The sequence below is a fragment of the Leiobunum rupestre genome, chromosome 5, assembly GCF_980474605.1.
Source record: "Leiobunum rupestre chromosome 5, qqLeiRupe1.1.hap1, whole genome shotgun sequence".
NCBI classification, from domain to species: Eukaryota; Metazoa; Arthropoda; class Arachnida; order Opiliones; family Sclerosomatidae; genus Leiobunum; species Leiobunum rupestre.
The window spans coordinates 6043625-6070073 of NC_143388.1; the positions used below are offsets into that span (position 1 = coordinate 6043625).

General features: G+C 37.0%; 1 protein-coding gene across 3 annotated transcripts in view; it reads right to left on the reverse strand.

The window, feature by feature from the left end:
• Positions 1-26449, reverse strand: part of LOC149943402 (uncharacterized) — a 118156-nt gene that overhangs the window by 23606 nt on the left and 68101 nt on the right. For all 3 annotated transcript variants that reach the window (XM_090175312.1, XM_090175313.1, XM_090175310.1), the window contains one exon: positions 10212-10273. The gene's annotated coding sequence lies outside the window, so the exon portion shown is untranslated. The remainder of the gene's footprint in view (positions 1-10211; positions 10274-26449) is intronic.

The following is a 26449-nucleotide window of genomic DNA, read 5'->3' on the forward strand; positions in this document are numbered from 1 at the left end:
CGCGAAAGTTGGAAGTTATAATACGCGCTTGGAGCCCGAATATATATTTCTACAAGTTTTTCTCTTTCGACATTACTAGGCACGCGTTTCGCTCGTCAAAAGTTCATCAGCGTCAAGCCTGACTAATATAACGGATATTTTCCGCTACTCTAGGCTGGCGTGGCTCTGTTCGCTCTGTTCGCTCAACGAGAGCCTCTTTTTAAAGGTTGTTTAGCACTTCAGCGAGCTTATTGTTGTTCCCCTTTCCGCGGAAACTTATCAAGATAGCCCTCGCAATTTTCGACATTTTCCCTCCTCAAACGGGTCGCTGGTGATTTTCGCCTAAGCAGACGACGCTAGGAACTCTCGGGGAATGAAAGCAGGTGTCCTTTATAAGATGTAAGGAGGAGGGTCAGGTGAATGATTGTTATACGCTGTTGTTTTTATTGAATTTCGATACCTTTCCCGAACTCGCGCTTCGAGAACGAGACGGGAATATGTTATTACGCTTTTTTGCCCCTTTTTATTGGAATAGAAAACGTTATAATATGTAGCACCCCCTGGTGGGATGTGCTTTTTTGTTTACACGTAGTTGATTTAATAAGCTATAAAATTACGTAACATTACGGAAAGAAACATCGCGCTCCAAAGTCAAAATTTTTATAGCTTTGGAGTCCGATCCTTCACCCGACCAGCCAGCCGAACGACAGCCGTCACGCTATAGCTTTCGAGTTCTATATGGTTTAAAATTAAAAATTGTTTCCTCGATGATGTAACTTACTAGATTTATGGCTTGATAATGGATAACTTCTTGTTCAGAATAAATTAATGTTATAAGTGGAAAATGTATTTTTTTTTATATTTTGTTTCGTAATGTTTTTATCTTGTTACAATGCGGCAGTTTATATGTTGTATATGGCATAGATTTAAATATTTTAAATTCTAATTTTAGAGTTCTTTCCCCATCCGTTTTTGTGAGATGTTTTTTCTTGTAAATGTCAATAGAATTACCCGACTTAAAAGCAAAATAGCGACAACAGTAAATGGGAAATGAATAAATTAAAAAAAGATGGTAAAATTTCTGTTTCGAAGACTGTTAAGACTTTATGAATAATGTTATATATTTTTACAATATAGTATAGTCTGAACCAATTAGTATTAGAAACGACGATCAGGACGTTGAGTGCTATGATTTTTTAAACAATCTTGCCATTAAACGAGGCAATGATGACTAAGAATCGCATCCCATTCTGGAGTAATTCAATATTTAGAACGATTCTCGCGAATGTATAAGAAAGTCAAATAAATCAGGAATTGAAACTGAAATTACCCAAATCATCAATTTTTCTCGGAACAGGGTAAAAAAAGAGCATGAAATATTTGAGTTCCAGATAGAATCCGTAATTTAGTGTTTTATTTTTCTTAATCTATATTTTCCATCCACATTATCGAGCTATTGACTGCTCTTTGCCAATCTAGTGTTTTGTCTATTTAATGATATTTCGCTCAATGGTTTGAACTTTTGGCCTAGTTTTATCAGAAATATTTCATTGTTATATCAATTAATGAATCTTAAATTTTACGTAATAGTTTTGATTATTTATTCCTACTGACAAGGGGACGACCCGAGATGTAACACACCGATTTGGTTCAAAGTCGCGAGTTTGGTAGACCTTCATGTACCTTGAAAAACCCTAAATAGAAATGTCTCCATAGGCAACCGTTTGGCCATGACAACCAAAAATGTTTTTGACAACACAAAATGGAAATTTTCCCATTGAAAATAACATAAAAATTTCAATTTTTGAAAATGCTAAAAATAGAAAATATAAATAAAAAAATAATGAAAAAGTTCAAAATTGATTAAAATTTTAAAATTGGTCAGATTCCCATGTTATATTCAATGAGAAATTTTCGATCCCGTCTTGTCAAAAACATTTTTGGTGGCCTATGGAGACATTTCCCTTTAAAGTTTTTCAAGTAACATGAAGGCCTACCAAAACCCCGAGTATGAACAAAATCGATGCGTTTCACCTCGGGTCGTCTCCTTGTGAGTGAATGAATAACATAAATTAGCAAAACATTTCGTATTATTAATGCTTTTGAAATGATCAAGAAAGAGAAAAACACTTATCAGGTAACACACTTTTTTTTGTTGTTGTGATTTCTTTACGAAAATGATTTGGTAGAAAATCCAATTGTGACCCAGTTTGAATCCAATTTGGTTTGGAACGAAAATAATTGTGATCAAATCGGGATACAATAATCGTATTTCATACATTTCCTCCTCCAGTTCCGTAAGGGTTTTAGCGCAAATTAAATAAAAATTTCATCAGATAGCAAAAAAATATAATATTTTTCTACGATTCCAAATAGATTAAGAGTAACAAATTTGACAAAAATCAAGTTTATAAAACAAATTCGAAATAGCAATTTGTTTTCTTTGAAACAAAACTATTTGTCAGTTTCGTCTGCATTAGATTTACGCTTTCCAAGATAGAAATTTAAAATATTACGAACAAAATAAGAAATACGGAATAACAAAATCGAATCGTATTGGCGGACACAGTTTTCCCTAAGGCCCTGTCTCCTTCAAAATAAGGATCGAGCGTAAGGGTGACAAAATGAACTTTTAGGCAAAGCTCGAACCCAGTCCGTGCCAATCCTATAGTTCTCTGGCAGAAGCTTACGTAGGCGAAAATTCACGTTGACGAAACTACACGCGGTATTTCGATATAAAAGGAAATCTTCGTAACGAGATTACCTTATAGGCCTATCAATCCTATTTTTTTTAACTCCGGAGAAACAGGAACCGTATATATAGAACTGTGGAAAAATCTCCCAGAAAAAGGAAAAGTATAGAAAGTATACCATTCAACTGTCAGGTTTTTCGGTGCCAAAGGAAATAAAAAAAACGTACCCGCGAATTCTAGAGTAGAAAAGAGAACGTGTTAGCCTACTCAATATCAAGCTCTCCTTTTTGGCGGACACGTTGCTATTGAAGGAGAGGGGGACCCTCTAACGACGACCGAATGGTCTCTCCTCGAAGTATTTGGAAAAAGACTTTGGATATCTTGACACCTCCTCGCAATCCGTCAGTCGGCGAAACCCGCGCCTTCTTTGTATAGTATATGGCCAGAGGGAGGGTCACCAACACCCCTACATACCCCCTCCCACACGCCTGCCGCCATCACGTCTTAGGCAGCCCCCGCTAGCTCAGTCTCAGATCCTAATGTCATTTACAGAAGGCCCTCTTGCTTTCTCAGCCTGATGACTAATGTAAATACGTCAAGCGTATTTACCCAGCTTCAGAAATTTAATATATATTTATATTAATATTAGGATTCCGTTGATCTATTTTTAGAATTTAACGGATTTATTAAATTTTGGAGCACCGTACGTTTTTCTATCGATTTAAGGTGTTCGTTCATTGAACTTTATCGCGTGTAAGAAAGCGGTTGCAATCGTAGAATATTCAAATTTATTTTTATAAATTTTTAAATTTATATTAATATTTTTAAGAACGACGTCCAAGGTCGCTTCAAGGTTTAGTTCAGCAGCGAGCCCCCAAGTGTCTAAATGTGTCCAAGCCAAAATATACTATTTAGTTTAGTTGCGAGTCACGTTTAAAAAATTGGCGAGAGTGTCAGTATCGAACGTTTTCGGTAAGAAAATTAGCATTGGAACCAAAGAGAGTGTCATACTCATTATGTTACATATGTTATAACCAATGATCCGTATAATCAGAGATCATTTGTCGGTAAAAACCTGTTGTTAACAAAACATCGCGGTAGCTTGTGACCATTTTTACAGGAGAGCTGCGAGTGTCGTGTTTGTAATTTGTAAAACTAGGTGGCGCCACGCCTTTGCTAATATTTTGTTATTCTCGCTTCTTCAACTATAAATACTTGGTAGATAGATGAATGCTACCGTTGTTACGATCGGAATTGGACAGCCAGCCATTGCCAAAAAAGCGATGCAGCTCGTAGATTTGATCTAATGTTTAACTACCGTAAGTTGTTGATTTATATTAACTCAACCTTTAAGTTCTTACTGAAGCTACCAGACTATACGATCGGAGCTATAGAAACCTAAAACTAGAGTACAGTGACATTTTTTTATGAATGAATCAGTGGCGTAAATACTAAATAGGGCTCGAACAAGAACGGATACTGAATATAAGGGCCCTGAAAATAATTTTTTGAGGGTCCTCGGAGATCTTAGCTAGGCCACTACACATACTCTCTTAAATAAGGGGTCAAAATAAATACTTAATTTATTTATGCCAAACATCAACTGAACTGCCAAGGTCAATCGGGGAAAAACGGCGATAAAATATATTCAGGCTAATAATGTTTATCATTCTCAATTTTAGGCACCTCTGTTCCTCCATTGTGCCGAAATAATTTCACGACAATCATAAAACTTTTCGATCTGTCGTTGCTAGCAGAATAATTTACAAAAATAAAATCTGCCTACTTAATCACAACATCGTAAGGATTTGTACAACTAATTTTGCAACAGTCTTGCCTGTCTGTCTGCCCAAGTTAGTAAATTCGAAAACGGTACGCTGTTTACTAACTCGAAACTGACGACGGCAGAATTAAAGATTTAGAAAGGTTTTGTGAAAGCTAAAGGCTATTTATAAATTATAGCTTAAATCGATTAAAACTTTTAGTATTTCGTTTTTTTTGTCGGGTAATTTATTTTATTATTTTTAAATTATGGCAGTTTCTCAACTTTTACAGTTTTAACTATTATTAAATATTTTATTTTAACTTGAGGCCCTAAAAATCGACTTGAGGAGCTTCAAGTTTGAAATGTGGGCCCCTAAGTGCAAACCAACGTGTGTCGCCCAGCGGTGTAGCAACCAGGGGGACCAGGGGAAAATGTCACCTCCTAAATTTTCTACTAGGGGACAACACCTGTGTTTGTCCCCTCCCCCCTGAAATATTGTGAATTTGTTTCACAACCATAATGAAAAAGATAAATTGGTCGTTAAAATCTTTTAACAACAAAGTAATAGCGAATTCAAATTCAACTTTCGACTTTTGGTCAAATTGAAGTAAAATTTCGAAAAATTTGTCCACTTTTAAAATATCATATAGTGTGAGGCTCGCTTCGCTCGCAAGTACCCCTCAAACTCAAAAACGTTCCTACGCCCCTCGGCTGCCCCATGGCAAAACCTTTTAACCACCAAAGTTTTGAAAAATGAGATTTTTACGCATCAGTTTTACTAAGGCATGTACTGTAAAAGTTTCAGGTAAAAGTCATAAATATTTAACTACTTATGACTTAAAAAATGGTTTTGGATTTTATAATTTTCGCATTAAAAACCACGTTAAAATCTTATAACTTAGGTTTTGAAAAAGTCAAATATCTCAAAATTACGATCGTGGTGGTTAAAAGGTTTTGCCATGGGACAGCCGCCCTGATCTCGCCTACCCTAGCGCCACCCATGAACATATTTGATAATTTGTTGGGAATGGCGTGCGGGAGTCATTTAAGGAAGTTCCCGTAAAACGGTTCGCGAAGTGAAAGAAGCACGTTCATCTCGGAATAGAATCGTACATTACGGTAGACAGGGCAAAGAAGCTCGGGCCACTATAACACTTCTTCACTTTCTCGCTCTATATCTCACTCTGGCGGCCAAAAAAGGAGTAATGGCGACAAAGACTTCCCTTTCCGAGTTAGAGCAGAATGGAGAAGCGGATCGGGTTGCGAGGCGGGCACGTAGAGATCTCACCGTTTTCCACTTCGTCGGTCCGGTTGCGTCTCTCTTTCTAGCTATCTCCTTCTCTAGCCCCGGTCTTACTCGCCTCGCCTACCCTGGTTCCCGAGTCTCGCTTGGCCAAGCCCTAACTAGACTCGAGTGGGAAGACCACCCCGTTCCGTCTCCGAAGCTGACTGAACGGGTGAAGTCTAGCTGTCCTGGTCCAGGCGCGAGAATTCCGGTGGTCGAAGGACGCTCATTCCGAGGATGGCTCAATTGATGAGCCGCTGAAACAAAACGGGCCTTGGCTTGATAGAGAACCCAATGGGGGATCCGAGTCGAAGATCTGTGAAAAAGTGCGAGGCCGGAACCGGAATATACGCGTTCCCTCTTTCCATCTGCCCGTTAATACGATTAATTACAAATTCGCGGACAGCCTAAAAAGGAAAGAGTGACTTGGGAATACCCAAGAAAGCGAGACTTTCTTGGGTATTCCGTCGGTGCGGTACTTAGCGCTTGACTATCTGGGCAAGTATCAATACAATCAAGTACCCTCTCTTCACTTCCCCACTCCATTGGGTTATTAGTTTGGCAATCTAGAATTTTTTTATCACGAGTAATCTAATTTTCTCTAATTAGTTAACTTTGATATGGTGATGCGCTAATTGGATAAATAATCTAACGAAACTTGAATTTTTTTAATCATCAACGTCTATGGTATTTGTAAAGAGTGGCTTTTTCGCGATAAAAATTGGTTGTAGAATATTATTTCCCAAAATTATTATTTCTTTGAAACTTCTTTCGATTTAATATTTCATGGAAATTTCTTCGCTTTAAAATTTAGTCCAAATAGGATCGCTCTATAATTTCGTCGAAATGTAATCGCTCCAAAATTTAAATCAAATATGATCGATGTAAAATTTGGTCGAAACCACTTGATCGATCTAAAATCTGGTCTAAATAACAAAATTTAACTCGAGTATGATCGCTCCAAAATTTCAATTAAATATTATCGCTCCAAAATTTCACTAAAATATGATTGCTCCAAAATTTCAATTAAATACTATCGCTCCAAAATTTCAATTAAATATTATCGCTCCAAAATTTCACTAAAATATGATTGCTCCAAAATTTCAATTAAATACTATCGCTCCAAAATTTCAATTAAATATTATCGCTCCAAAATTTCACTAAAATATGATTGCTCCAAAATTTCAATTAAATACTATCGCTCCAAAATTTCAATTAAATATTATCGCTCCAAAATTTCACTAAAATATGATTGCTCCAAAATTTCAATTAAATACTATCGCTCCAAAATTTCAATTAAATATTATCGCTCCAAAATTTCAATTAAATATTATCGCTCCAAAATTTCAATTAAATATGATTGCTCCAAAATTTCAATTAAATATTATCGCTCCAAAATTTCACTAAAATATGATTGCTCCAAAATTTCAATTAAATACTATCGCTCCAAAATTTCAATTAAATATTATCGCTCCAAAATTTCACTAAAATATGATTGCTCCAAAATTTCAATTAAATACTATCGCTCCAAAATTTCAATTAAATATTATCGCTCCAAAATTTCACTCAAATATGATCGCTCCAAAATTTCACTCAAATATGATCGCTCCAAAATTTCACTAAAATATGATTGCTCCAAAATTTCAATTAAATACTATCGCTCCAAAATTTCACTCAAATATTATCGCTCCAAAATTAGGTCAAATTTCATTATTAAAATTTTGCTTCAAAATGATTATTTTTGTAATCAAATCACTGTCAACTAAATTATCATTAATTTAAATATGCGCTACCCACATTTTCAACAAGGATTCAAATTAAATTACTATTAAAGTAATATAATATAGTCAACGTTAAACAGTTTTAACCATGATGATCTAATAAAAGATAACCTAGGAACTCTATCTATGGTGGCGAAATAACTGCCCGAAAATACTCGCGCAAATACCCAAACACGCGATGGGGTAAAATAAGAAATAACAAACAGCTGCAATTGGAGTATTCATGGATGTGGGAGTCTCACCACGAATTCTTCTTACGTCCGGGGCAATAGATCGCCCTAAGGCTAGCGCGCATTTGCCGAGTTTGAACGGCGCGTTTAAAAATTGAAAGCATTCTCTGTAAGCCTCCAATTTCTTATTCTTTAACGGGAGTTATGCCGAAGTGTTCTCCATTAATAATGGAACTATCATTCGCAAATACCTTTTCCGCTTTCGCTCCTTCTTCTCCTTGTCCACGGCTATTCGCTGGGTTACGTGACTATCTGACTCCGTACATCAGCGCCGTTTACCACTTTCATTTCTCTCTACGTGAGTTATCGAGAGTAACGGTTGAAACCATTAGGGCTAAAGCCGAAGTGGGAGGGGACTCTGTTTATTTTTTATTTCGCTCCTTTCGCGGAGCTATTTCGGGGACCTTATGGCCATTGACTTTGCCGAAGGGTTAGCGGGCCATGTCCGATTCGTATGACAGACACGACTCTATTCCCCGTACGCTCCCTCGTAAAAGGTCTCGGGTTAAGTAGATATTACGATCTTAAATAGAGCTTCATTGGTTAGCACGAATCACGCCCACATTAGATCTACATTAAGATTATGGTCAAAGTGCTAAAGCTCCTCGTAGTCGCTTTTGTTGTTTCGAGGTTCCTTTTTGGCGCTGCTCAAGAATCCTTCAATCATTTCGTTTCGAAAGTGACCTTAGCGATTAGGGTTTGACATAAATTAGAAACTTAACCCTCTATCTAAAGTGAAATAAAACTTTGTAAGCGTTGTATTACTACGCCAACTTCTTTAATTAGTTTCTTTATATTTTTTATACATAAACCGTTTATACCGAGTTTCGAACTTTCGACACCATAACGCAATAAACGGTTAGTTCCGGGTTTCGATACCATAATGCAATAAACCGTTAGTCCCGGGATTTCGACACCATAACGCAATAAGCGGTTAGTCCCAGGTTTTCGACACCATAACGCAATTAGCGGTTAGTCCCGGGTTTTCGATACCATAACGAAATAAACGTTTAGTCCCGGGTTTTCGACAGCATAACGAAATAAACGGTTAGTCCCGGGTTCCGATACCATAACGCAATAAACGATTAGTCCCGGGATTTCGACACCATAATGCAATAAACGGGTAGTCCGGGTTTTCGACACCATAACGCAATTAGCGGTTAGTCCCGGGCTTTCGACACCATAACGAATTAAATGGTTAGTCCCGGGTGTCGACACCATAACGCAATAATAGACGAACCAAAATTTACTTTATCTAGAGCGCAATAGTAAGGAGTACATATCTAATTCAAAATCAAACTAATTATTGGAGAATAAAATACTTTTAATGTTGATACTTTTTCGAACATCTTTGAATATTAAATTCATTCATATTGTGTTAATGTTATTTTCACGCAACAGTCGTTTCAATACAATTATTCCCGGCTGTCTTGACCCTTTGAAGAGTTAGCTGCGAGAAATTTAAAGACAAAAACACCCAGCTTTGACAAACACGTCGTACGTCCAGTCGCGTTATCATAAAACATAGAATTTTTGCTTGTGGATGAATGGGTCTAAAATTCAAATTATACAAATTTCACGTAATCATGCGTTTTGGATACATTTATGAGCTCGTCCGGTTTTGAGAAAAATGTGGTTGTTTACTAACCGAAACTCATAAAAACCCAATTCCTCGCGAGTTTCTTTAGTTCGTCAATGACTGAAGGAATTACCAGTTTCATTTCAAATTGTTCCATTTTATGTATTGGCAGCGCACTTTGGAAATCCGCAGAATGTTTCTATAAGTTGCGGATAAACATTTTGAGGCTAAACACATAAGGTATTATTTAGAAATCGAGACCTTTGATATACCTTAGGTATAAGTAGTTGGTGGTATATCGAGGTTATTACTTTATCCAAAGATAAATTGTCGGGGGTAATAGTGGCGGAGGAAAGTGCTCCTTGATATTACCGAAGGTATAACGAGCCAAAAAGAGAGCGAAGTACAATGGAGGAACATAGCTGGGAACTTTTCCAATAGGAAGGCGTGGCAGTGTTTGCCGAAAGGAACGTTTGTTAGATTACCCGTCATGAATACCTCGCTGGGCTATCAATATGAGGCCAGAAGACTCGTATACTTTTCGACTTTTCCTAAATAATGGAAGATCATCCTGCCCCTCTACTTGCCCACTCCCTAATGGCTCTCTCTCTCAGGGTTTCGTTTACATAATTCCAACACCAGTAGGCTTATTTGACCGACTAAAACCATCCCGATAAGATACCTACAAAACACGCATCCCCGAGATTTCCCTTTCCCCCAGGTTTCTTGTATCCGAGAAAAAATGATCAGTTTATCGATCTCCATCGTGGGATGCTCTATTTCGCCAACGCCTCGCTTCCGACGGCCATTCCCGTAAGGTACGGCCCACCCCGAGAAAATGGCGTATGTAAAAAATAAAAGTGCCGGTAGAAAGAAATCTATTTGAAATGAAGTTTTACCTCAAACCCTTCTTCTTCCGCGTCGAGTATGTTGAACGGATATTTTCTTTTAGGAATATTATCTGCGAAAGAGAGAAAAATAATGAAAGATTAATTTTCGAGATTTCTGAAAGAGAAGAGCTTCGAACGAACGCGAAAAGCCAAAACTCGAACGAAATTAAAACTTAAATCAATAATGGCGACTTTGTCACCCATTCGGTCGACCCCCCCCCCCCCCCCCCACCATCCGCCTACCGTCTCTTCGGCGCTTATCCTTCGAAAATCGGCCGAAATTAATTTTGAAACGGGTCCTTTTGCTCATTAATAATTTGTCAAAACTCCATCCGGTCGCGTAGCTTTTCAGTTTTGTTGGTTTTGGGCGCCGTTAACTTTGTTCCACTCATTTTCTCTCAATCCCGTCTCCAAAAAGGTTGTTGCCACTGCCCTCACGGTGGGGCTACGTCCCTGCCTTTTACCTCTTGACATTTGTATAGGGTAAAGGGGGCTTACTTCTTGTTAGCCCGGGCTCGAGAAGGCCTAGCCAACATTTTCTAATTATTCCGAAAAACCATTTATCAACCAAAATTTCGTAGCTCCCTTTAAGCCCAAGCGTTAATTTTACAAATTATTTATTTTTAACCCCGATAAAAGAAATATTTTCAATGTGAAATACGAAAGATTTGTATTTTTTTTAACAAAATAAGCCATCCCTCAAAAACGTATCCGGAGAGCGTGTAAATGGTACAAAGTAAATGCTGGCTTTCATTAGCGTAAAAACGCACCGACGGTGAACGTCGACGCGAAAAATTCCTGTTAGGCCTAAAGGCTAGATTTCACTAGATCAAAAACGCCACAATGGTGAGAGTCGACGCAAAAATATTGCATTAGGCCTAAAGGAAATTTTTCGCGTCGACGTTCACCGTCGTGACATTTTTGCCCTAATGAAAACAAGCCTTAATGCACTATTTTTGCGTCGACTCTCACCGTTGTGGCGTTTTTGTGAAAACCAGGCGTACAGCTACATTTACTGTCCTACAAGTTTATACTATACTTTTAACCTGTCTGGCTTAACCCGTATATAATGTGCCTTAGATTTATCAAGAAACTTTATTTTCTTAAAGGCAAATTATTTTCTTATATTGAGACGTAATTCAGGAAACCCATCTGGTTTCAGCAATGAACAGCGAAATGCGCGAATTTAATCTTTATATTAATTTTACGGAAAGTGAGAAACCGAAATCAATAGTTAGCTCTGCGAACTTCCTTGATACGAATCTATACGTCTAGAGGGTGAACCGTAAAAAAGGCAAAAGCTATAAGGAGGCCGTCATCTGTTGTTCCTCAAAGGGCTCAATTTTAAAGCAATAAAGGCGGCAGACTCTAAAATTTTCGGCGCTGTTTGGCTGTGCCCGGCGCGAAACCTATAAGGTAGTTCATCTCGCAGGCAACCACTTTACATAATGATGGCCCCCATAAACGGCAGCTTATGGAGGTCCGTTTAAACGCTCATAACCGGAGTCCCTTTATAAGGGCTAAACCGGACTCGCCTATAACTCTCTCGGATAAATTATGTCGGTCAATTTTCGCCAGACTCCCTCCCTTTAAGCAATCCCCACTTTAGCCTTTAAAAGTTATCGCTCCCCCTGGTGCCTGGCTGCTCCGCGTAGTCTCGTTGGCGGCCCTTATTATTACTAATGGCTTAGATAAAACCGTGCCACGCCAATTACGCCAGTAAAAAACGGGTTTAACACTTTAAATACTACGTAGCGCTCTGGAGTATTATTCGTCCTCACGAAACGGTTAACTTAGTTTAGCAGAATGTCTCGCTGGGGAATTACCAACTACCACGGTCTTTACGTAATGAAGTGATTTACCTCGATACGAAAATTTTTAGATTGCTTTTAATGATTAGGTTGTTTTTATGTTTAGATAACGCATTTACTATCTCATTTTTGTTAATTACAATTCTAATCTTAATTATAAGTAAATGAGATACAAACGCGAGTAAATGGGTTGTCTCGAATTGTTATATTTTTAACAACGCTAAGCCTAATAAAGATTGTCTATATAATCACGTTTTGTTTCCAGTTTGAGTATACATAAAATTCAAGTACCGGGTTTCGGCACCATAATGCAATAATAAACGAAGCAACATATTTAGTATCTGATTTCAAATCAATGACATCCTTAAATCGTGTGTCAATTATTAGCGAATAAACTACATTTCATTTGGATAATTGTTTATGACATATTTTAACATTCAGCGTATTTATTAGACCATACTGGCATATTAGGTTAATTATTAGTGATGATAAGCACAGCGTTGTAGAAGTTTCAAAGTGATGAAGTGATAACATTGCCAAATTTACGACTACAACTTCCGTACTCTACTTGCATTTTTTGTACACCAATTAAATAATAATTAAACGATTAGATACATTAGGTACAGATTACGGTGATTACAGTCTGATTACAGTAATCATTTTAGCCAGAATGTACAGCAATTTCTGTAATTGGTCTGCATCTTGATTTGTATACTTTACTTGACAGTAATTCATAACTAATTTACAAATATCTGTTAGTTACCTATCACTTAGTTATTCGTGAATATATTTAAGAGGTATCTATACGAGAGATACAGGAACGGCTTTGTTGGTATATTTCAGCGTGAACAGACATACGCGTTGGATCGCGTTTCGTCGAATAATTTAAACATTAATGATTGGAGGTGGATAGCGTATTTCCAATAAGGCTGCCTGTCTTTCTCTGACTGCTTCTCTCATTACAAGGACCAATAATATGGATCTTGTCAAGAAGGGCCGATTTGTTTACCGTTACAGAGCGAGCTTTTATCACGATAATGTTATTGGTGGGCGATTGGCTAAGCATTTATTTTAACGTGAGTTTAGCCGGAGCCTGCCAAGAGGGGAGAGTACATTGTCAGCTGAATTTCACTATCACCTGTTGTAGGGTACTTCGGCTCTCACTCTCTCTCTTTCTCTCTCTCGGTAACCATAGGAACGCTTCTGTTTTGGACACTCAGCTTCCATTTATATATTTTTTAGCTCCCGGTCTAGCTCTCCATTCGAATAAAAGAACGTTCCCAATGTTTTATAGTACTCCCACCTGTCCATTTATTATAAAATCTTCGCGTGTTGTCGATAATCCATCGACTGTCTGTCCAACTGTTCTCGTTCTCGATGACCGGCGCGGAAGACCTATTATCTGGGTTGCGCGTCTTTTATTTACTCTGAGAAGAATGTTTTGACTCTTCTAGTTGGTGCACCAGTTGGTTCTTAATCCGTGGAAGGCGGCTGTTTTTCAGTATCTGTCCCTGTTTCTGTTTGGGAATTGGAGTGTCTCTCAGCTCTTCCGTGACCACCTAGAATAAATCCATACTTTTTCTAACTCTTGCCGAGGAAAGAGGACATTGAATTTGAGATATTTGAAATCCACGGGGACTCACTGTCACCGATGTTTCGAAGCGGTAGGCGTGCCTTCGAGTCAAGAAGCGCTTTAATAATTCCTTTCAAATATAACGACGCTAGGTGGTTTGATATCGACTGCAGCGGCACCAAGTTCGTCCGAAATGAACTTAAATTTGCCGGTGATTTCTCGATTCCTTTAACGCGTGCTTTAAACAGAGCAGTTAGATCCTTGACCCATGAACACGCGAAATGCAGGGCTCAGAGAGTTCCTATAATTCCTATAAATTCCTATAATTTCAATATGCTCCTATAATTTCCTATTTTATCAAAATTGTTCCTATAAATTCCTATTTTTTCGAAATTTTCTAGTTTTTCTATAGCTATATCCAGAAATTCCTATAATTTTAAAAGTAATGTATTAGAAAACAGCCTTAACGTTTGGGAAAAATTTGCCTTCTAAATAGCGCTTAGCTCTGGCTTAGGTCCGGTGTTCCCGAAACCCTCAACGGTTGGGCTCCCAGAGTTCCGATAATTTCAATATACTCCTATAAATTCCTAATTTTAGCTAAAATGTTCCTATAAATTCCTATTTTTAGCTAAAATGTTCCTATAAATTCCTAATTTTAGCTAAAATGTTCCTATAAATTCCTAATTTTAGCTAAAATGTTCCTATAAATTCCTAATTTTAGCTAAAATGTTCCTATAAATTCCTGTTTTTTGGCTAAAAATGTTCCTATAAATTCCTATTTTTTGGCTAAAAATGTTCCTATAAATTCCTATATTTTCTATGAAATTTCCTATAATTCCTATAATATTTAAAAAAAAATCGCTAGGAGCCCTGGAAATGTCCACAGACAAAAAACTCAGACGGTAGAGACTACACGTTTGATCAGTGCGTCCATTTGCTATTAGATGACTAATAGTAAACTTGCTTTAGTACAACACTGTTGACCGAGCGAACAATGGGAGACAGTTTATGGTGAGCCACACACTTACGTGGCCCTAATAAAGCAAGAATTCACTAACAATCGCGAGAATGACATTTCCGTTGGGACCAATGGGCCGTGACAATATATTTTAATACAAACACGTCGATGAGTCCGAAAACTGTTTGCGTCGGTCATTTTGAATACTTTCTAGATTTGGTTTTGAGCTCTGCCCATTTCCCAGTTTTCGTTTTGAGCATTTACGTCAATAACAAAAAGGCTCTGCCCGTTTCGTGAATAAATTTAATGGGTACACCGTAAGGAGAAAAAGTCATTCATTTTGTCAGTTTTAATGGTGATTGAGCCTTCCAAGAATAAAATTACTTAAAACTTTCACCAAAGTATTGATCGCGAAGGCGTCAGAATGGAGCCAGTCTAACGTAACAAATTATTGGCGCGGACGTCACTCTAGTATTTTCAACGTCCATCCGAAGTCGCGAGTAGACGCGGCCAATTACGAATCAAAGTCGGGTTTTAGCATCAGTTACTTTGACGTTAAAGAGCCCTAATAGGGCTTTAATCATCGCGTCATTCCAAATTGATAACCGAAATGAAATGCCCATTGACATCTTTCGCAAAACGGCTTTAAATGCTTAGAGGATTTAAGGGTCCGCGGGCCTCGTGGAGAGCGGAGGCCACCATCCCAGAGCGTCTTCGGGGGAATGGACTCCGTGGAATTCTAGTTAATTTACGTCAATCAGAAGTTTCGCCGTTTACACGGGTTCGTGTTAGCTTAAACCGAACCTTCTACACTATTATTTAATCAAGGAATCGGAAGGGAAAGCCTCTGATTTTGGGGCAGGCATATATTATGTAAAATTTGTGTTTTACCAGCCCCCGGTTCGGTACGGGCTATAGACTCCTGACACCCGTCAAATTAGATAGCGGTGAATAGTCACGGAGACCGCCGCATTTGGCCTATACTTTTCAGTCTCGGATTTATGGTTATTAGATAGTTCGGCCGAAGCTAAAAAGGCCCGATATCGAGTCTCGGTCGAACTCTCCGATAACCCCTGGTCCGAGTGGAGGGGAACGCGCCACATCTGGACCAAAGGGAGCTCCCCACGCTCGTCGACGGAGGGCGCTGGTGGCGGGGCTGTCGCAGTTGGCGAAGCCTCGCGGGAAACCGAGGAACGGCCAAAGGGGCGCGTTTTCCCGATGAGTCACCCCTTAACTATCAGATTAGATTGACGAAACTGTAAAAAGCGAGCATCTGCTTTAAAGACGGCTGCCTCTGAGCGATGGTTCCACGTCGGCGTGTCTTCCACCGTCGAGCTTGTTTGTGGCTTCTCGTCTAATTCGCTTTACTACGCGGTGTAAGTCGCGAACCCGCCTACCCGGTCGCGTGCCCGACCTAAAGTGTGGTTTGGTTTGCATTGGGGACTGGCTACGACCTCCGTCAGGGGACGCATTTTCCAGGTTTCGCTAAATGCTACGAAAATCCGCGAACCTTACCGCGTATATTTTCGCGATACCGTTTGTGTCCGATATAAACATCTGGTGTTTACCGAGTGTCGAGCGTGCGTTATATATTTTGCGGAGAAAATGAAAATATTTCGTGTTCGACGAGAGATTACCGGTTTGCGAATACATCGCTCCCTTAAATCACTCTTGTTTGGTTTGAAAGTGGCAATTTTCGTAAGCGTTCTGGTACTTTTGCCAAACATTTAACGAGTGATAGGTAAACGGCGCGACATCTGCTAGTCAATTTCAAATAAAAACCAACAATTCAATTAATATTTATTCAAAGACCTATTGTCCTATTAACCGTCACTATACTCGTATAAACAAAATCTCAATTTAATAACGCTCACAATCCATAAATTTTTGAATTAAACAATCCATTAATCTTAAAGCTGTTTCTGACATTATTTCCACAAAAGCTCTCAATTCGAACTTACCATAGAAAATCGAAATTTCTCGCTGCGTAAGCCACTGTTATAGAATCCGAATTAAGACCGTCACCAGGTTATCGTGATAGTGTCAGTGACGTTGACGGGTGCGACGTAAGATACTGATTTATATAAACAGATAGTCACGCGTAGTCATAGTCATCCTGGTTTTGGCACGTTAGTTTTAATTTTTTTCCCGTTCGTGATCCGTCTAATTTCCATTCAGGGTGGGCGCGGGGTCCGAGCGAAGACCCACTCGGAGGGGACCACGAAGGCGGCGAGGTGGCAGGCGCAACGGGTTCGGGGATCCGACTGGCTTAGCGTTTTAATCCGGTGATTATCTTGACGCGATTATAGTGGTTCTCCCACGTGGCAACAGATGCAGCCTGGCGAACGTATCCATGGTTCCGCCACACGCCCGTCCAAAGCCAGTAAGGCTTCTCGGCTCTGTCCTCTCATTATAAACCCAGCCTAGAAAATAAACGGGCGGGCGCCGTTAGCGGGCCAGGAGAAGAGAGATTACAATCTGGAGTGTGCCCGGTCAAACGTAATGGTTTCAGTGTATCACCGAAAATTTCATACGTTAAAGGAAGCGATGGTAAACGCGACCCGCCTAGCGCAGATGGTACGGTTCACTTATATTTCAATAGAAAAAAATTTGGTGTTTACCTTCGTACTTCTATTTAATTTTATAGCGCTGGACGTATAGATTGGGTCAAGCGGCTGTTATGAATAATACAGAAGCGGAAAAATACGTTGTCCCTCTAAATTATTATTCCACACAATAGTTGCCAGTTTTACTTGGCGTACGACCGTATTGTTGGAAAACTAACAATACCCGACGTACGTCTTTTTGATTATTCTTCCACCCCTTTGAAATCGCTTCGATGCTCATTCGTTTTTTGTTTTCAATTTACATAGTCACGCGGTTGTGAGAATTAAATTCAATTTGAATTCCTATATGCTTTTGAAACAAATAAAATATTTAGTACGGTATAGTGAACAAATCCTTTTAAAGCGCTGATGACTTAATTTTGGAAATGATTTAAATTTGCCTTTGGCACTTTCTTTAGCAAACGCGATATCGAGTGTGCGTTTAGTCTTTGAAATATCATGTAAAGTTTAAAACGTCATTTTGAAAATTGTAGAGGTCGGCAGTCGATTAATTTTTATCCATGAATAAAATAAGCTCGGCTATATTTAAATAACCAATAGTTGAATAAAAATTGTAAAATGTTTAAATAATCGAAAGTGAATAAGCCTATTATTTAAATAAAAGACACAATTATTTAAATAAATATCACTTTTATTCAAATATATGCTTGGTTGCGTAAAAAACATAATTAAATAAATTAAAATTATATTCTTTTTACCAACGTTTTTTTAATAAATCGGAAAATTTGTGGATAATGAATAAACAATTCCGAAGAATAGAAAATTTAAAGTAGAGTCTCAGACCACCTACATTGAAGGGGACTCGTACTGCCGAAAACATAGATAAATAGTTCTCCTATAATCGAGGGTACTTTTTTAAAGGTTGAGCGATGCGACATCTGTTGTCATTTTCTATAAACTTTGAAGGTGCTTCGTACAATTATCTTTAGTTAGCCTAAATAGAAGCTTTAAAGGTTCCAATAAAATTAATATTTAGTTAAAATACGAAATATTTTACGAACTATTTTGAATATTTCTTTTTAAAACGCACGTTATAACGGCAAAAATTTGTAGTCACCAAAATGTATACGCGAATATTGTTAGTGTGTCGTTACGAGTCCCGTTGGATTTAAATGATCTGGATCTTAACTAGGAATTCCATTTGAACGATTTAATTTAAATTTTGTCGACTAAATCAATTACATATTTCCCCAGCGTAAGTTGTTATAAAAATATACTATAGATTAAACCAGCGGTATATTCTTCTCACAGCAGACGAAATAATGTAAATGCACTACGCCATCTCTAGATTCGTCGGTGAACCACTATATATTGGACGACAGTTTCTGGAATCCCCGCGAGCTTTACTAATTAATAGTTCAGTAATGCGTCTAAGGATGGCGCCAGGTTTATACGGCAGTAGTTTCCGCGACAAGATGGAATTGGTTTACGGGGTTTCTCGATTTGTCGATTTTCCTACAAGGAATTATAATTTTCCGAAGGCGTTGTATCGTTCCCGAAGTGCATCGCGTCGGGAAGGCCCTCTTTCTTAATAATTTAAATGATTTTGAATCCCAAAGTAAACCAACGATAAGAGTGCTGGGGTCTAGATAAAGCGCGGCTCCTTCGTGCGAAATTTAATGTGCCCATTCCAAATTTTGCTAATTACTTTACGGGTTCAGTCACGATTTCCATATATAGCTCCCAATTTTCTCTAATCCACGACAGAGAAACGGAAACTCCAGGATTCGTGGACTGAAGGTTTTGAAGACCAGATCTCTTCAGTCTTATTAAATTTCGTGGCTCGACGCTACGCTGCTCATTCGAGGACACTCGTCAAACGGAAACGCGTCAAAGGCTCCTTCCCTTTTAGCGCTCCAACACGACAAATTTCTATAAAGGGGTGTTTCTTTCAGGCCACTTGTAAAAGAAATATGCATTTCTTAACCAGTTTTAAGTACAAAATTTAGGAGTGTTCATTGCTGCTTGGGTTGAAAGTTTTAAATTTCTTAATTTAAAATTTTCAATTTTTTGCCCGTTGAATAAGAGTCCTCGTTTCACCATCTCGACGTAAGATGACGCCACCTAACACGTGTTAAGTCCTTAATGCTACCTAGGAGCAACTTACAAAGCTCCCCACACAAGGAGAACGCAACCCGTCAAAAGTCGTGCATTTTCTTTAGTACATTTTTCATTGGTTAGACGCTTTAGCGCCTGCTGCCGTCGGAAGGGGAAAATTCGGAAATTGTCTTCCCCCTTCCCGTAAAAAGTTAAGCGTAAAGGCTCGTCCAATGAAATTTGTACACAACACTGCGTTAGCGTGATTAAAGGCTAGCTGCGTTCTCCTTGTGTTTGTTGCTCCTAGACGCTACGAAGTGACGTCGAACTAGGCAGCTTTGGCACACATACGATAGTTATCGTAGACGTAAAAAAAATTTAGATATTTTTTAGTCGTACGATTATTCAAAATTTCCATATTTAGACTTGTTCGTACGATTTTGGTATTTAGTGACCAAACTACAACATTTTTTCAATAACCTATGGTATAAAATCCGAGCAAACCCGGCCGAACATTTCACAAAGACTATTTGACCAAGTTTGAGGGACTAGCAACGTTCACTATTATTTGGTTTCAAAACTTCAGCTTATTTTCGATCTTTTTGTGGGCCAGACATATTATATTTTTGGAGGTATTTCTAGACCTTTATTTTCCGAAACCGAATAATTTTATCTCCATCAAAAATCTGGCCAAACTTTTACACCCCTCATACTTCAAAGGGGGAGTAGCTAATTTTATAGAACAGTCTATACGACCAACTTAAAAAAAAATATTTCCCGCCAACTTTCTAAAATCGATAATTTTGTAACCTTGGAATTCTAATTTGATTTCGTAACCTGGCAACGCTGGAATCCCGTGTTTTATATTTTGTAAGTATGAATTTTATATAAAAAAAAAGAAATAGGCCTTAAATTTATGGAATTCTCCAAAATACGGCGAATCTTTCCATTTCCTATATCTTATCTGTTAGGGAAACAGTAGCAAAAAAGACGCAAAGTTATAAAGACATCCCCGAAGCAATTTCTATAAAGTGCATAACTTTCGGGCCAGGCATAATGCATTTCCCCGGAGGAAATAGGACTTAGGCCTAGTGCTTTTTTTATGCCTCCCATATTGTTCGCGTCAACGTGTTCCTCTTTATTGGCGTCTCGAAGGCAAAACCATCCCACGCGCGCTGTAATATAAGTAACCGGACATATCCGTGCAGACGAAGGCGGGAGGAGAGTGAAATCTGCGAGACGGGGACTAGCCGTGGTCCGTATTATTGGTTACGCTGCCTTGTTTGGCGGCGTCACGAGGGTGGTTGAAGTAGGGACGGCTAATCCCTTGACCAGGGATCAAGAAGAGCCTTCGACGGCGGTTTAAGAGAGGGAAAGGTCAAATTTGGTCCGCTCACGGCTGTTTTCGTATCGGGGTCGACCAGGCACAAACCATCGGCGGGCTAATCCAGCTTAGAGCCTTCTGATAGAAGAGTGTCTCCTAGACTGTACAATACCAACCGTAGGTGGTATCTGTTTTATACGTTACCCAGTGGACCCTCGTATATTTAGAAGTTTCCTTTGTTGTGTTTTAAAGGGCCACCCGAGATTGATCTTGCGGGATTTACGGTTATAAAAAGTTTTATCACGCAACCATTTTTTTGTTTACCGCGTGGGTTTACAAATTTCCAAAGTATATTTTTTTTATATCTCCGTTTTCTGGGTTTAAGACCTTTATTAAGATTCTGCTGTAGTAAAATTTTAAAGGCAACGTTTTACGGCCCAAGTAGGCGTCTCGATAGACGAGCTAGTGTTCAAATTTCCAATTTATAGATTTGAAAGTCAAGGTCACCGTTCTCAAGGTCATGTTTAATCTGTTTTATTTTTTTATTTAAAGATTTTAGTATATTTTCGATAATTAAATTTTGAAGATCGAGATCGCCAGTTCAAAGGTCGAAATCGCCTTTTTAGACACCCCGTTTCTAGACCTCCCATTTCCTAAATTTTGGTAGCGGGCTTAATAAATTTCATTAACCAAATTAAAGCTAAATAATTTTAAAATTTCACCATTTCTTAAATGTTTGTAAAAATATATTTTGACGTGAGGTGCTATAGATCCTTGAAGTTTGCGCTTCTGGCCGGTTGGAAAATAATACTTAATTTACTGCCAATTTGCATTCGAAACGAATACTTCATTTACTGCGGAATTTAGGTTGGAAACGAATACTTCATTTACTGCCCAATTTTTATTCGAAACGAATACTTTATTTACCGCCAATTGTTTTATCGAAACGAATACTTCATCAACTAACAAATTTTGGTTAGAAAAGAATATTTCATTTACTGCGAAATTTTGAAAAGTAGTTTTATTTCAACAGAAGAAACGGTATTCTTAGGTTGAAAATTTGGATGGAGTATATCAATTGAACATTTTTATTTTAAATAAATAAATGGTCATAATTGAAGAAATTTTAATTTTAATTTTCTCTTTTAACTTAAATTTACGCCAGAAAAACTTAAAACATTTTGATAAAAATGCGAATTGAGATAAAATTTGTAGCAAAATTGTACGTAATTCAGTAACGTAACGGTATGTAGACATCCGTAAGACGGTACAATTTCATTACGAGTTCCATCTCATTGAAATATCGCAAAATATTTGCAATTAAACCTTTCCGATAAATATCTAAACCCCGCAACAATACACAGCGTAAAATAGTTTTAAGAACGGCGTATGCATTGCTGGCGAGTGGCCGTTCGGTGGGAAATATGAGGTAGAGTCTTCGATCATTTTGAAGTTATTTCCATAATTATTTCCCCAAAGCGGGTGGTTAGACGGAGTTTTAATTACACCATGTCTAAAAGTGGGGCTTTAGAACACCCCTCGTTTCGTATTGATCGACTAAACTGAATTATTAACTTTAATGTCTTATTTAGGAAGGTAAAATTCTGTTGCCCTCTGCCGAATCGTATTTCACGTTCCGAAACGTCATTACACTTCGAAGCGCGGACTTTACCCTTCCAAATGGGCCTCCGTTTGGGCTCCCATTACGGGCCCATCAGTTTTACGCTGGCTTTTAGCAAATAAATTGGTTTCGTTATGAAGTCGTTGAACTTCAAAGTTTATCTTTCTCGTATTGACAGAGGTCGACTCTCGTATTTAAATGAAAGAGCGATTTAGGAGATAGCTCTCGCTAAACGATGATAAGTCGTTGAAATATGTTGGTTTTATAATATCAAGATGTCAGACGGAACCGTTCAACCGAGACCCATTTAGAAACTGGTTTATCGCTCTCTTTAGGCGTTCCAGAAAGCCTATTTCCTACGCGGCGTTTCGCGAACTTAAAAGTGCGTAATTCTCATTAATAATTTTAGATTGGCTATTTTACCTCAAAGGTATTTTCCTCCATTCAAGAAATGGACGTAATTATATGTTAGCGCGATTCCAAATAAATTGCCATTTATAGGTATTAAATTAATGCGTAGGGGTAAACGAAAGTGTTGAAATTAATGAATGATAACAGACGACGAAATGATTTAGCTAAATTTTTCAATTTCTATTTCGGTTAATTAGTTTGAAAAATATTATATTTTTTATCGTTGTTTTTAAATGTCAGTAATTTTAATACCCTAGTTTATTTTTTGGGTTTAAATTAGCTTCATACAAATTCAAATTGTAATTGACACTTCAAATTTTAATTGTTTAATTCAATTATTTTTTTTTAATATAAAAAATACTAAACAACTTGTAATTTTAGTTTTTTTTTGGAATTTTTGGGAAAGTACTAAACAACTTGTAATTTTAGTTTTTTTTGGAATTTTTGGGAAAGTACTAAACAAATTGTAATTGAATTTTTTTAATTTTTTTTTGGAAAGTACTAATGAAATTGTAATTGATTTTTTTTGGAAAGTACTAAAGAAAAGGTTATTGTATTTTTTGTAATTTTTTGGAAAGTGCTAAAGAAATTATAATTGAAATTTTTTGGGATTTTTTGGAAAGTACTAAAAAAATTTGGAATTTAAATTTTTTGGAATTTTTTAATACATTATTGTAATAAAACTTCAAATTCTAATCATGTTTTTTCATTGAAATTCACAAAATATGGCAATTAGAAAACATACGTTTGGGCCTAATTAAAATGTTTCAATGCCGAGAAAGCTTTGACTGAAAGAACAGAATCCATTCATGGCAGCTTGTGAATCAAGAAGTTTCCCGAAATCGAGATCATTAGGTAATTGTAGTTGCGCCTCTACCGCGAATGTCGTTACGTAAGTGGGTCAAATGACGTATCGCGACGCCCGTGCAATACTCTGTTTACCACTCTTCAATTCTTACGTAATCACCTTTTATAGCATTAGGCAAATTGTCACTCATATTTAAACTATACGTCGATGACCATCTCTCCATCTAGGTTTCCGAATCATTTAGCCTACTTGCGTTGAGAAGCGTATCTCTATTGTGACGAAGATTTCGTCCGAACGTTTGATTTAATTTAGTTTCCTTTCTACAACAATATCGGTCAAAGTTGTACAACATTGTCAATATTCGTTTTAGCGTTAAATATTTTAATAGTTTACTATAGCGTGTAATTTTCGCGTTGGTTAGTTGTAAATTTTGTTTGACGTTGACGTTTCGCACGATATGGGTAATGTAACAACCGTTGCTTTTTTATGTCGTTAATTTCATTCATATTTTGGGTTAAAATAATAGCAATGTTGCGTAACGATTATTTAAAACTATAATGCGAAATTTGGCTTAAGACAAAATTAGAGGTCGGCGTTCGGTTAACTTTTATCCGTGGATGAAATAAGCTCGGCGATGTTTAAATAATATTTATTTAAATAACCAATTGTTGAATAATAATTGTAAAATGTTTAAATAATTGAAAGTGGATAAGCCTATTATTTAAACAAAACAAACAATTATTTGAATAAATGCCTTTTTTATTCAAATAAATACTTGGTAGCGTAAAAAACATAATTAAATAAGTTAAAATGATATTCTTTTTACCAACTTTTGTTAAATAAATCGGAAATTTTGTGGATAATGAATAAACAATTCCGAGCACTAGGAAAAATCATACCATTTATTTTAAAATGTTTGCATCAAAATTCTCACGAAAAAATACGAAATATCCAAATCCGTATCTTAATTTGTTTTTAAAAAAAATTATTTCCATTTGAATTGGCAAATTTTATAATTTATTTTAGAAATTTAGGAAATTTAAGATAAAAACAAGTAAAATCTTCTATTTGAAAATACACGCTATTGACTTCATTTAACAATTGACTTTATTTAACAAATTGAGATACCACTGATAAAGAAAAATTTAAAACAGTTGAATTCAAAGTTAAGCAAATTATTATTGATATCGTTTCTCAAATTATACTATTGTTTTTCTATTTCTTAGGATATGATAATAAATACAGGTACATTTTTTTTAGAAAATTTTAACTTTCTGTTTTTCATCCACCGACAAATAAAAATTGAGTCTTATAATATCTTTTTGAAGCAGCTACACTTACCACGTAAAAATTAAACGTTACCCGATACTAATGTTAAAGGCTAGAAGACCTTGTCCCGTCTAAGCTTTACATCTCAGACAACATTGATTTTTGGTACAGTTTTTGGGTCGAAGGCTTGGCTGCTTCACTGGCAACTCGACCTCCAACATTATTTTGCTCCGAGAGATAAAAAGGACTGCATGCATTGAATTTTTTTAAAAGTGCTTTTCTTATTGTAAGAATATTTTAATTCTACGGCATAAGAATCCTATACTAGCTTGGAGGGGGAAGGGAATCCAACCATTTTCCATTGTTTATGTTCAACTTACGAAAAGACTCAAAGTTCAGGGTTTTATTTTTGTAAAAACAAGAGTCTGTTGTATATTTAAAGTGAAGTCGATGTTTGTATATAGAGCAACGATATAAAGCAGCTGCAAAATTGCCTGTAATTAATATTTACTGATAATGTCTATTTAATTCGCAATTATTTTTGAAGAATACACATGCGTTGCTTTCCCGTATCTTACGGCGGCGCGTTTAGAAAAATCAAAATTAATTTCATTAAAATTCATTTTATTCAAATAAATTTCGCAAAAAGTATTCTACGGAAGACAAAAAAGCTTATCGAATTTTAACGGTAATTTATTTTTATTATACAGGGTGTTTCAAAAGTTGATGCAAAAATTTGAAGGAGTTGTAGGGGGTGAGTTGAAAAGTATGCCTGTTTTCCCATTTTCCTACGATAAGTTAAAAGTGTGGCCTACTAGCCCCTGGAAGTAATCTGCAATAAGCACAAAGCCAAGCAGCAGGGAAATGCGAACATTAAGGTTTGGGTTCGTGCGATAGGTAAAAAAGGACTTTGTACACAAATAGAGGTAACCAGCGTAAAAAAAGTAAATTTAAACACAAGGAAGTACTGTGCTGAAACACACCTTGATTACACTATAGCTCCGAAAATCAGTTCGAAAATGATGTTTACAAATTGTCATACTAAAGTTAATATTGCTTTGGTCCCATTCGACTGAAATCCCATTCGTTCGAAAACGATTTAACATTGAGTCGCAATCGATCGAAAATACCCCAATTGTGCGGTTTACAGCCCAAATTTGCACGTTTATATTATTTTTTATAGTACATCAAATTTTGTTTTTATGAGACGTTTTTTAAATAGGTTTACTTCTTATATAAATAAGTGTTGATAGTCTTATTGGAGCCAGTTAGCTAAATTGGAGAAAATAGCTCACAAAGTAGGGTTTTTGTACATTAAGAATGATTATTTGTTTCGCTTAAACAAAACGGTAAATTAAGTGAGAGACTAACCTAACCTAACCTAACCTTACCGTTAGTACACCTGTAGCAATTTTGTTTAGGTATAACGTTTTTTGCGTACCCTGCTATATCTCGGGGCAGAAGTAAAAAACAAAACAAAAGGTCCCAATGAACCGAATCCGCCTTTTGGGCTATATTTCGGAAACATATTGAATTCGGTCGAATGGGATTTCGATCGAATGGGAATATACCTTAATTATTTATTGCTTATGTTTCCAGCTTTATAAAATGTAAATTTCATATTTAAATGACAGATTAAATCAATTTATCAATAGCGAACTCAATCAGCTGAAAACCAAATTTAAATCTAAATAAGAATTACAAAATTGTTGTATGATTTGAAATCGATTTGCAATTTTTAGTAAAATTAGGGAAAAAACCAAGGTTTAACTCCAGTATACAAAAAGACGTGAAATTCCACGTGAAAT